The sequence below is a fragment of the Bubalus bubalis genome, chromosome 11 (assembly GCF_019923935.1).
Source record: "Bubalus bubalis isolate 160015118507 breed Murrah chromosome 11, NDDB_SH_1, whole genome shotgun sequence".
Taxonomy (NCBI): domain Eukaryota; kingdom Metazoa; phylum Chordata; class Mammalia; order Artiodactyla; family Bovidae; genus Bubalus; species Bubalus bubalis.
In genome coordinates, this window is record NC_059167.1 from 30,548,771 (window position 1) to 30,561,829 (window position 13,059).

A 13,059-nucleotide genomic window follows, 5' to 3' on the forward strand; every position below is an offset into this window, starting at 1 on the left:
GCTCTCTCCATCTGGTCCCCTGCCCTTGCTATCCTCCCTAACTTAGAAGATAAATCTTTTATGGAACTGACATAGGCAGATCCAAATAGAAGCACTGATAGATTAACTCAAAGCAAATTTATTTTAATTTGCTATATAATTTATTTTAGAATAAGATTTTAAATTGATTATAACTTCTAAAATGCCATGACTTATTTATAACAGATACATAGTTTATTGATGAGGTGGTGGTTCAGGAGCTGAGCTGATATGCATTTGGCATCTTAATGGAAAAAAAATGGCCCTAGACTTCATATTTTTTAAGATTAAAAAAAAAAAACTTTGAAATGTTCTTTAACATTTCATAGAGCTGGTCAGTTGGCATCCCTGGCTTCCAACCAGCAAGCCTGTAAAACCAACTTTCTAGGTGTTTTTAACCTATTAAGTATTTTAACAAATTCAGCTCCTCTCCTTCACTCCCTTAAGGCATGGCTTTAACTGCCTTGCAGCACAGCACTTCAGTTCTAATCTGGGTTGCCAGTTATCCAAATGATCTAAATACCAGGGAAAGGCAATGGGACTGTGAAAAAACAAAAACAAACAAAAAAAAACAAATCAAACCTATATAGCTATGACATTTTTAGTTGGCTCTCAAACAGATATTATTTTAAAACTATAAACATCAGTATGCAGCACAACATTCCCGTTAATTTTTGCAGCTTTGTGTATGTGTATTAGTGGTGGGGACTGGTGTGGTTGGTGGAGAGGAGCAGCAATTTACAGAGCTTAGAGAGAAAATGCACATTTTGAAGGTGAGGTGGCATAATCTTCCATACCATGCAAAAGGAAATTTTATGTCAAAATCAAGGAGGTAGTTAATGAAGGAGCATTAGCTCTGTACCTGGGATGCCATGAATATGAAAGTAAGTAACAGCTTAAAAAATTAAGATAGGACAGCATGCCTTAGTATCTATGAAGTAAGAACATTTAAACAATTGAAGCCTTGTCTGTCTTCAGATATGTGGTGAATATTTTCTATGCATTGCTGATGCTATATAAACATAACTTGCTTCCTCCTAAAGTCAAGTTCTTTATTTTAATTGAAGAATAATATTGCTCAGGGCTCTACCTCTGAGTACAAATAGCTAATCTAAGAAAATCAGTTCTGGGAATCTGGAACCAATGGCTGTTTTCAAAATAAACAGACAAAATCTTCATAAAGAAGGCCAGGAGGATTATTTTTACACACAGTATATCTCCTGATTTCTCAAAAAAAAAAAAACAACTTTTATGGAAAGACTAAAAGGCAGAATGACAATGGAGTCCCCTTACCATATTTCTGTTTTTACAAATCATCCTGATTTAAGACTCCCAAGCTGTCTTGGTTAAAATTTCCAATATTAATATATCTTAGAAGCAAATCTGTGTGCACTTCCTCTTTCCTTCTTTTTTAAAAATTTCCTAGTGTGGGGACAGAGATATAAGACAAATGTATTACAAAATAAAAAATAAAGGTGTAATTTAAAACGTGTTTATAATATTGAATGAATAGCAGGTAAACAGTATCCTCACAGCAAAGAACACCAGTTTGCTTTGTGCTTTTGTTCAGCAAACTCAACTAAGGAAATGAATGAGGGAAAATTTGAAATCATTCTGATTGTCCAGTACAGAGCCCAGTATGGATGCTCAACAAGGTTGATTTAGGGAAGAATCTGGGGGAGGGGAAACACCCATTTACAGAAATTTCTTAGAAACTCATGTCAGAGTACAGATTTTCCTTTTATTAGGATCCCAACTCCACTGACACCCAGGCAGGAAGATATCCAGATCTACCTAAGTTTGGAGATTACATTTGGGATTCCTTTCAGTAGATAGGACCAGGTGACCCGAAGATGCCCCTTCTCCCTTGGTTCCTAGGTTCCAAGTCCCACTAAGATGGGAACCTCACGAACTAAGAAACTGCCAAGTGGAGCAGATATAAAGATGTTCCCTCCAAATGTCATTCTTGTCATGTGGTGTGAATGTGTGTGGTGAGCTTTCCGAAAATGTGTTTTTCGTTCCCTTGGGGGACAAGAAAGAGTTAATTTGTTTTCTGACAGGTTTCACACTGTGGGCAGGTCTGCCAAAAAAGAGAGGAAACAGAGAACAGCCGTATGATTAATTCTACCTGTTTTTCCCATGAGCGATCACCTGCTCCAGGGGTCATGAATAGCAGGTAGCTCTCCCTCTCCAGGGCTCTGAGAGCTTCGTTTGTTTGGTGACAGCTGAGTGACAAGGCCTGAAACCCGAACCCATCGCCCGGCCTGATGGGGGGATAAAAACTCTGGATGTTCCCTCAAACATTTCAGGAAATGAAAGTTGTAACGCGATCCCTCCTGCGCCCACATCTCCCCCAGCAAACACAAAAGCTCAAAGGAGCCTTCTCGGATTGAATTCGGCCTAGAGTTGATGGAGGGAAAGCGGAGCCCGACGCGGGGCGAGGGGGAGGAGAAGGGAGCGGGCCGAGGCCGCGGCTGGCAGGCTTTCTGAAGCAGGACTGGAGGAGTGCAGAGCCGGGAGAGAGCTGGGCGCCAGAGGCCCGGGCGCCCCTGGGGGCCGGCTTCCACGCGGCGTCCCAAGCTCCCTGAGACTCCAGACCGTATGGACAGCTGTCGCCCCCTACATCTGTCTTTAGGGTCAACCTGAAGTGGGAAGGAAACCCTGCGGCCTTAAGCCCTGAGCAGATAGATCCCTGCTATTTGCGCGGCCTCTGCACCAGGGCCTAGAGTCCCCTGCGGGCCGCAGCGCAGGCCCGAGCCCCACCTTTGCGACCACGCCGGCCTGGGCGGAGGCTCTGGGACCCCGCGCCTGCTCTCGGGCGGAGGTGGACCTTCTCATCCGCCCCCGGGCGGGCGCAGACTGAGCTGCCGGGACCCTGAAGGCTGGGAGGGACGCCGCGCGGGCCTCACTCAGCGCCCTCGCGCTCGGCCGCCCCCATCAGTCAGCAGCATCCATCTGCCTCCGGCCTCGCCCGCACTGGTAGAGAAGCTCCCAGCCAGTGGCCGGGAGGAAGGCGTGGGGGGCGGGGAGGGGCGGGGGAGCAAGGGGAGCTGAGACGTTGACGCTCCGACCCCCACGCGGCCAACCGTCCTTGGGTCGTACTGTCCTGTCAATCAGCGTGCCGGTGCCCGCGCAGCCTCTGGGTTGGTAGGAGGAAGTAAACGCTAGGCCCCCTCAAGGCGAGTTTTACTCCTTAGCCCTGACAGCTGTTACTGCTTTGTTCTGTACAGCATTTTCAGTTTTTTTCTCTCCGTAAATTCATAAATCTTTCCCAGACATCATCATCAGCTCTCATCTCTCTCCCCAGCCTTCATGGGGACTAAGAAAGTTATTTTCTTTTACTCTTTTAAACGCAGAAGCTCGTTACAGGGCAAACTGACCTGGGAAGCAGAATAATGCATTGTCACAGATCCATCACTTGCACACACTTGCGACTTGTGTGACTATGGGCAAGTTATCTCACTTGGCCGAGCCTCATCAGGGAAAACAGGAAACATGATACATAGCAGGAGTACCATGATGCTTCAATGAGCTGAAGTATTAAATGTGAAGTGGCTTGGCACTAAAGACAATGACTAGTAGCTATATTATAATAAGTTTGGAGACTCCTTAGACGTTCACAAAGCTGCCTGGGAAAATTCCCATGATGCTAGAGTTTTCAGTGAGGGCATATTATGACTATTTCCACCTTTTGTGAAGGAGAAGGCAATGGCAACCCACTCCAGTACTCTTGCCTGGAAAATCCCATGGACGGAGGAGCCTGGTGGGCTGCAGTCCATGGGGTCGCGAAGAGTCAGACATGACTGAGCGACTTCACTTTCACTTTTCACTTTCATGCACTGAAGAAGGAAATGGCAACCCACTCCAGTGTTCTTGCCTGGAGAATCCCAGGGAGGGCAGAGCCTGGTGGGCTGCCATCTATGGGGTCGCACAGAGTCAGACACGACTGAAGTGACTTAGCAGTAGCAGCTGTAGCACCTTTTGTGAAACATTGAAAGAAGCACAAGTCAACCTAAAGTTTGATTAGCCTTTGGGTGTAGTCAAAGCTGAGTCTTATTTCTTGAAGGTCTGAGTCTAGAATCTAGAAGTTTAACCTCAGTAATTTAATTCTGGAATGATATTTAAATTTACAGTGCTTGGAAAATGTCATCTCTGTTGTTCATAATTTGAACACTTGTGGAGATGCCATCATGTATGGTAGAGTTATATTGATGAAAAATAAAGCCCACTTAAACGTGCCTGAAAATGACAAATTACTTAGAAGGGAACTAGAGCATTTAGCTGAGTAGAGAATTTAAGGCCCCACCTAAACGTGTCAACATAAGTGTAGAATAAGAAAGTACTTAAAAGATTTAATGCCTTGCTGATGTTAACACAGTGCTGGACATAATAGCACCTGATAAATATTATTTAAGTAAATGAATGGGCTGCTGAAATGACGGAGAGTCTTTAGATAGAATGCAATTCCCAGAGTTGGAATTTTGCAGGACTCTCTTGGGTACATTTCTTCTCTTGTGACACTCTCTAATGATCACAAGGGATGAATAGTTCATTTTGACATGCCGCACATCCTTCTCTGATTTCAAGGACTTTCTCATTCAGGTATTATTGAAAGCTAAGTGCATTTCTGAAATTTGCATGGGTCAATGAGAGAGAGGAGAGACTATGATAGAAAGAATATGAGAGAGAGAATATGAGAGAGAATTTCGGGGGTTTTGTTGGGACACCGCCCCCCTCCGACTGACACACTCAGTGGTAGAACCAGAGACCCAGAACTACTGATAGGAGGAAGAACCCCAGCAAAGGTAGGTTTAAAACCTAGAGTGTAGGTGGAGCATGCATGTGGTAGTGCCTCACCTAAAGAAGCATTTTGTGTACAATTCTTTAACTCTGTATTTTCCTCCAGCATTTTCATTTTCTTCAAAAGTATTCTAGACTGCTAAAAATAGTACATATTTAAGTTTTTGGCTTGGGGAAATTGATCAGTTTGTAGTCAATCACCATACATGTTCAGGATGTGTTCAGTAGGTTTTTTTTTTTTTTTGCAAAAACCTCCCTATATTACACTCACTAATTACTTGAGGTAAAGGTAGAAGGCAAAGACGCATGTTTAGAAATTTTTCAAAAAGCTCTGTTATATACATATACTCTGCCTTGTGCCTGCAGGATTGTATATGTCCCACATAATACTTACTTTTGGAAAATACATATACTAATATTACATTTATTTGCAAAGTAAATATTTGAATGTAAGCAGTGCATAGACAGAAATGGATAGAAAAAGTGGGAGTTCAAGCCCATCACTTCTAAGAATGTATCCTATAATCAGAGAAATATTTGTTAGGAACTATGACTATATTGCTGCTAAATCATTTGCATATTGTGAAATTATTTGCACAGTGTTAGGGCCAGGAGTTCTCAGAATTATGCTTTCTGCCGCTGCTTTTAACGTGACTGAAATAAGGAAATATGTAGTGTTTTTCTTTCTAAATTGTTCCAGCATCCACATGTTTAGAAACACAAAAATATGTCCGTGTGCTCACTCAAAATATAAAAAGAACTAAGAGAGAGTATTTTATACTTAGGGATAAGTTAATTCAAATTAGATTAAACTTTGCAGAGGGTGCTTCAAGGAGGTTTGGGTAGATTCCAAGTTTTAACATATCATTCAAGAAATGAAAGGCCTCAGGGCATTCTAAAAGGCATGTCCGCTCTAAATCAGCTTTAGTTCATTTCAAATAAAAAATATATGACTGGACTTGAAGGTTGGATAGAGAGGAGTCTTATTTCTACTCTATAGATGTATCATAGGGAAATAAAATAAGTGAGGAAATCCAGGCCCCTCAGTGTTTGAATTTCTCTAAAGGATTTATGTATAAGTGCTGAGGCAGAAGTTCCTTTTCAATCATTTCTTCATGAAACTGAAAGACTTATTTGTTAATATGCTGAGAAGCATAGTAAGTTTCTTTCCACCAGAAATTTGTTATAGATAAAATGAATTAGCCCTCATGGAGTGCTTAGAAGATAACATACTAGATGTTTTCAGTGTATTTTATGATGCATGACATTTTATGATTTTAATTATAGGTCAATCTCAGATAGCTAATGGGTCTTTCAACTGTTGAAAGTATTTTCCCCTTTTGATTAAGGCAAAACAATGGAAAAATAAGTCAATTTCTTATAAAATTTAAAGATTTCAATATTAGTTAGCTGAGCTAAACAGGGAATGAAATTAGATACAAGGTTTATTTTTCAAAGTTTGAGTTTTTAGCACCGATGGTGGCAAATGTGCTGTAAAAACATGCACATAACAAATGCTATAATTTGTCACCCCCCCCCTTTTAAAAGTAGTTCATGTATGACTTTGGGGTAATGAAGACTTGAATTTGAATAACTACCTGAAATAGATGGATAAGACATAGTAAACTAGAAGTACCAAATTTTGTGAAATATGTACAAAACTCACAAACAAGACTCAAGATGGAGTCTAATCTTTCAGTGTACTTCTTATGAACAACACAAATGAGTAAGAAAGATCTATTTTCTTTGCTGGTGCTCTCAGCCATACTTCCCTTGAAAAGTGTACTGAAGGAAGTATGGTAATGAGGATTAGGAGAGTTGAATACTGCTAGCCAGTGGGTGTATGGTGGATTGTATTACCTGCAGGAGTGGAGGCAAAATACCCATAAAATAGCCTTTCAGATTCAGTTTGTCTCAAGTTACATTGTGAAATTCAGTGGTTTGGTATAGTTGTATACCTGTTGGCTTTCAAGAATTAAACAGAGTTGGGGTGGGCTGACCCTTGTGCAGAAGGACATGCAGGTGGTACCAGAGGTATGGGGGTTTGTGGTTTCCTATGGGAAATTCTTTTGGTGATTTCATTCTCTCTTGAGTAGGGTGGGTAAGAGGCAGAAAGTCCAGAACCTGATCTATAGCTCCTTCTTGGATCACAGGCCAGTCTACATTGTAAAGATTAATTTCACTTACTTTCATACAGACTATTATTTGTAATTCTAGCATTGGCTCTCTGACTGAGGACACTAATTAGTTAAAAACTGAAATTATTCATCCATTAAGAAAAGAGAGTTCTAACATGCCGTATTTCTTAGCTGAGAAATAAAATTTTAAGTCTGATCACAGAATTCACCTTTATATCCTTTATTCTCCTGGAAGTGGTATCAACAATCCTGGTATCCTGGCTGAAATTCAGGTTTAAGACTTCCCCTAAGCTTGTTTATGTTCTAGCCATAACTGGAAGTTGTATTTATTTATTCTTCACTTCCTCTTCTAGGCTTTAGGGTGGTATTTTTTTTGTGAGCGGCTGTTAAGCTGATGGCCAAGGAAGACTTTCTGTTTAGACATATTTTAATTGATTTAACCATTTAAGACTAAGCAACATTTATTATATCTACAAATACTTATTGTGGGAAAGATATTAAAATTTCTAAATTTTGTGATGAATTATTGAGACTATAATACTAACGCCTATATGTATTCAGTATCTATTGGGCTATCAGACTGGTACTTTTTTTTAGTAAGGAAAAATCATTTATTGGGTTTTATAGAAATCAGTGGATTATTAGGATGAATGAAGTACCATCTCAGACAAAGTGCATCAATGGCTCAGTTCATGTCAGAAAAAGTCTTATGTTGGATCAGCTATTAAGAGACGTTAAACAAGGCTGGCAGTGAATTTCTAAGTCTCTGTTTTTTTTTAAAGTATGGGGACATTTTTTATTTTCTCAGCAATTTGACTTACTTAGTCGTCTCTTAAAACCTGTATCCTTTTCCTTATATCTTCCTCTTTCACACATTCTCATAAACATTCCAGGTAGATTTGATGCGATTTCCTTTACAAATAGAAATAAACACTATCTTTATTGAATGATTGATTCATTCATCGAAAGTGGGTAATTAATTAAGGCTAGTGGGAGGAGATATTAGAGTTGGTAATGAAGATGGATTAAGAGGGATAAGGGAAAATATTTCTCTTTTTTCCTGATAAGGTTGTGCTTCAAATTAGCCAAAGATTTGAAAAAGGAAAAATGTAATACTAGAAGGGATTAGATGATTGAATGAATTTTCCTGTGCTTATGCTGCCTGGTCAAGCCAATCCCTTTGCACATGGGAAGCAGACACATCAACACGGTGATCTCTGCTAAAATCCTGGCCCTTTTTATCTCACCAGAAATGAATCCAAATATTTAGATATGCTCTTGAGTTTGCAGTTAAATTAGAAAATTTTGCCTAGAATGATATCTCAGAAAAAGTGAAATCATGGCTATGCATGTACAAACAATGATAATAAAAATAAGTTTAAAACAATAAACATCTAAGATTTTAGACTCAGTACTGTCTTTGTTGATGATGGATACAGGGAAAGGGGTGGCAAAGTATACCTTTAGCTATTATAGGAATGTTTTTCTATCTTGAGAATTTGGCAATAGTTAGAAAACCACCGTTGAGAATGGCCTTTCCCCTCCTGGTAGTATGATTTAAAATGGCTGTCTCAGAAAGAATCTGCCCATGGCCACTAGCTAATTCAGAGAATTGAGGTCATATTTATTTTAAAGAGTTGACCAGATAAGTATAAAGAAAACTCTCCTTTCTAACAATGAATAGAGAATTATGGTTTGAAAATGTTATTCATGAGCAATCAGCAAAATGGTCATGGAGTCAAAGGTAGCATTAACAGTGGAAATTTGGCTACAGATGCTAGATGCAACCCCACATTGGGTAGCCTTATCTTCCTGCCTAATCTTTCCCAATAAGATTGTGCTGGTGGAAACAAAACTGTTCAGGTAGCTGAATGAGTGCCCTTGAGACAGATTGTCCCTGAGAAATGGGAAGCATAATCACATAGAAATGCATCATGGTAACATCACATATGTTATAACAAAAGTACAGATTGATTTCATTGAGTTGCATATAATATATATTATCACTCATGTTTGGGGTATAAATATTTTTACTATAAAAATTTTTAAAAGGATCTTTGTCTTTAGAATGTGACTGCAGACCTTTGCCAGGCATGGTTTTCATTAAAAAACCCCAAACAAAAATGCTGCCAGAGCACCCCAGGAAGGTGTTAACCATAGTAAATATTCATAAGGTAATGAGACAAAGATTTTTTTATCTAACTAGATTTGGTGAATTTATTGGTGTTTAACGGTGTTTTAAACTAGGAAAAACAAATCTAATGTGAACAATGCTATCTTTTTGGATCAACGGTAGTTGTATTGGTTAACAAGTATAAGCATGTATATGAACTTTGGTTACACTTTTGAAACCAGATTCTTCCAAGTGCCTAAGGTTGTGCCTACATAAAACTAGCATCACAATTGCGTTAAAAAACAACTACCGCAAACCCAGTGAAAGCAGCCATTTGGCAAAACAGAAACCATAATACCTACTAGACTGAATATGACCATCTTCTAAATAGTTTGTAAATTTAAAATAGGCAGGCAGTTTCATCACTCTCTTCCCCTCACCCTTAGTAAACTCTAAGTCTTTCAAGGTATAATAATGCTAACCCTGCTTATTTAACTTATATGCAGAGTACGTCATGAGAAACGCTGGGCTGGAAGAAGCACAAGCTGAAATCAAGATTGCCAGGAGAAATATCAGTAACCTCAGATATGCAGATGACACCACCCTTATGGCAGAAAGTGAAGAGGAACTCAAAAGCCTCTTGATGAAAGTGAAAGAGGAGCGTGAAAAAGTTGGCTTAAAGCTCAACATTCAGAAAACTAAGATCATGGCATCTGGTCCCATCACTTCATGGCAAATAGATGGGGAAACAGTGGAAACAGTGTCAGACTATTTTTGGGGGCTCCAAAATCACTGCAGATGGTGACTGCAGCCATGAAATTAAAAGACGCTTACTCCTTGGAAGGAAAGTTATGACCAACCTAGATAGCATATTGAAAAGCAGAGACATTACTTTGCCAACAAAGGTCCGTCTAGTCAAGGCTGTGGTTTTTCCAGTAGTCATGTATGGATGTGAGAGTTGGACTGTGAAGAAAGCTAAGAGCTGAAGAATTGATGCTTTTGAACTGTGGTGTTGGAGAAGACTCTTGAGAGTCCCTTGGACTGCAAGGAGATCCAACCAGTCCATTCTAAAGGAGATCAGCCCTAGGTGTTCTTTGGAAGGAATGATGCTAAAGCTGAAACTCCAGTACTTTGGCCACCTCATGTGAAGAGTTGACTCATTGGAAAAGACTCTGATGCTGGGAGGGATTGGGGGCAGGAGAAGGGGACGACAGAGGATGAGATGGCTTGATGACATCACTGACTCGATGGACGTGAATTTGAGTGAACTCCGGGAGATGGTGATGGACAGGGAGGCCTGGCGTGCTGTGACTCATGGGGTCGCAAAAAGTCGGACACAACTGAGCGACTAAAGTGAACTGAAATGAATGCTTTTAGGCTGCCAGGGTTCCATTTCTGTATTTTTGTATTTAAATTTTTTCCTATATTTTGAATCAAAACCACATTTTCATCAGAGATCTGCCAAGGAGTATTCTGGTAGCCTGAAAACCTTACTGTGCCCAGTTCAGTTCAGTCGCTCAGTCACTTCTGACTCTTTGCAACCCATGGACTGCAGCATGCCAGGTTTCTCTGTCCATCACCAGCTCCCAGACCCTTCTCAAACTCATGTCCATTGAGTGGTTATGCCATCCAACCATCTTATCCTCTGTCGTCCCCTTCTCCTCCCGCCTTCAATCTTTCCCAGCATCAGGGTCTTTTCCAAGGAGTCAGTTCTTCACATTGGGTGGCCAAAGTATTAGAGTTTCAGCTTCAGCATCAGTCCTTCCAATCAGCATTCAGGACTGATTTCCTTTAGAATGGACTGGTTGGAGCTCCTTGCAGTCCAAAGGATTCTCAAGAGTCTTCTCCAACAGCACAGTTCAAAAGCATCAATTCTTCAGCGCTCAGCTTTCTTTATAGTCCAACTCTCACATCCATACATGACTACTGGAAAAACCATAGCTTTAACTAGAGGGACCTTTGTTGGTAAAGTAATGTCTCTGCTTGTCAATATGTTATCTAGGTTGGTCATAGCTTTTCTTCCAAGGAGCAAGTGTCTTTTAATTTCATGGCTACAGCCACCATCTGCAGTGATTTTGGAGTCCCCCAAAATAAAGTCTCTCACCATCTCTCAATAGTCTCTCACTATTTCCCATGAAGTGATGGGACCAGATGCCATGATCTTAGTTTTCTGAATGTTGAGTTTTAAGCCAGCTTTTTCACTCTCCTCTTTCACTTTCATCAGGAGGCTCTTTAGTTCTTCTTCACTTTCTGCCATAAGGGAATGGCACCCCACTCCAGTACTCTTGCCTGGAAAATCCCATGGGCAGAGGAGCCTGGTGGGCTGCAGTCCATGGGGTCGCTAAGAGTCGGACATGACTGAGCGACTTCACTTTCACTTTTCACTTTCATGTATTGGAGAAGGAAATGGCAACCCACTCCAGTGTTCTTGCCTGGAGAATCCCATGGGCAGAGGAGCCTGGTGGGCTGCCATCTATGGGGTCGCACAGAGTCGGACACGACTGAAGCGACTTAGCAGCAGCAGCAGCATCTGCATATCTGAGGTTATTGGTATTTCTCCCAGCAATCCTGATTCCAGCTGCGCTTCATCCAGCTCAGCATTTCACATGATGTACTCTGCATATAAGTTAAATAAGCAGGGTGACAATATACAGCCTTGATGTACTCCTTTTCCTATTTGGAACCAGTCTGTTGTTCCATGTCCAGTTCTAACTGTTGCTTCCTGACCTGCATATAGGTTTCTCAAGAGGCAGGTCAGGTGGTCTGGTATTCCCATCTCTTTCAGAATTTTCCACAGTTGATTGTGATCCACACAGTCAAAGGCTTTGGCATAGTCAATAAAGCAGAAATAGATATTTTTCTGGAACTCTCTTGTTTTTTTGATGATCCAGCAGATGTTGGCAATTTGATCTCTGGTTCCTCTGCCTTTTCTAAATCCAGCTTGAACATCTGGAAGTTCATGGTTCACGTATTGCTGAAGCCTGGCTTGGAGAATTTTGAGCATTTTTTGCTCAAAAAATGCTTTGATACTTTGCTAGCATGTGAGGTGAGGGCAATTGTGCAGTAGTCCGAACATTCTTTGGCATTGCCTTTCTTTGGGATTGGAATGAAAACTGACCTTTTCCAGTCCTGTGGCCACTGCTGAGTTTTCCAAATTTGCTGGCATATTGAGTGCAGCACTTTCACAGCATCATCTTTTAGGACTTGAAATAGCTCAACTGGAATTCCACCAGCTCCACTAGCTTTGTTCATACTGATGCTTCCTAAGGCCCAATTGACTTTGTTTTCCAGGACGTCTGGCTCTAGGTGAATGATCACACCATTGTGGTTATCTGGGTCATAAAGATCTTTTTTGTATAGTTCTTCTGTGTATTCTTGCCACCTCTTCTTAATATCTTCTGCTTCTGTTAGATTCATACCATTTCTGTCCATCTTTGCATGAAATGTTCCTTTGGTGTCTCTAATTTTCTTGACGAGATCGCTAGTCTTTCCCATTCTATTGTTTTCCTCTATTTCTTTGCATTGATCGCTGAGAAACTGTGCCTAACATGTTGGCAAAGTCAATTTATTGAGTCTGTAACTTGTACAGAATAAATAATTTCCTTTATTGCAATTGTCTAATCTATTGTTTGCCATCTTGTTAAGAGTTCAGGGTGGCTAGGAAAAAAATTTGAGATTCTAGATTACTTGTGAGAACAGGCTGGTACTTACTGAATTGTTGCTTTTCAGGCTCTTGGTAAAAGTATTTAAAGCTTTATTGTCACCTTTGACGTCCACTCCAAACATCTCAATATTTATCTTTAAAAAAAAAAAGAATTTCTGGTGTTTCTAAAAATAGTAATTATTCTCTCAACAAACCCCTTTTAGTCCTATTTAGCGTGAGTTCAACACATTAATTAAGCATCAAAGGGCCTAGGAATGGGGCTGAAATCCCAATAATGTCTCATGAGTTCTCAAACTGTCCATCCTTCAGATGGGATCACCACGCAG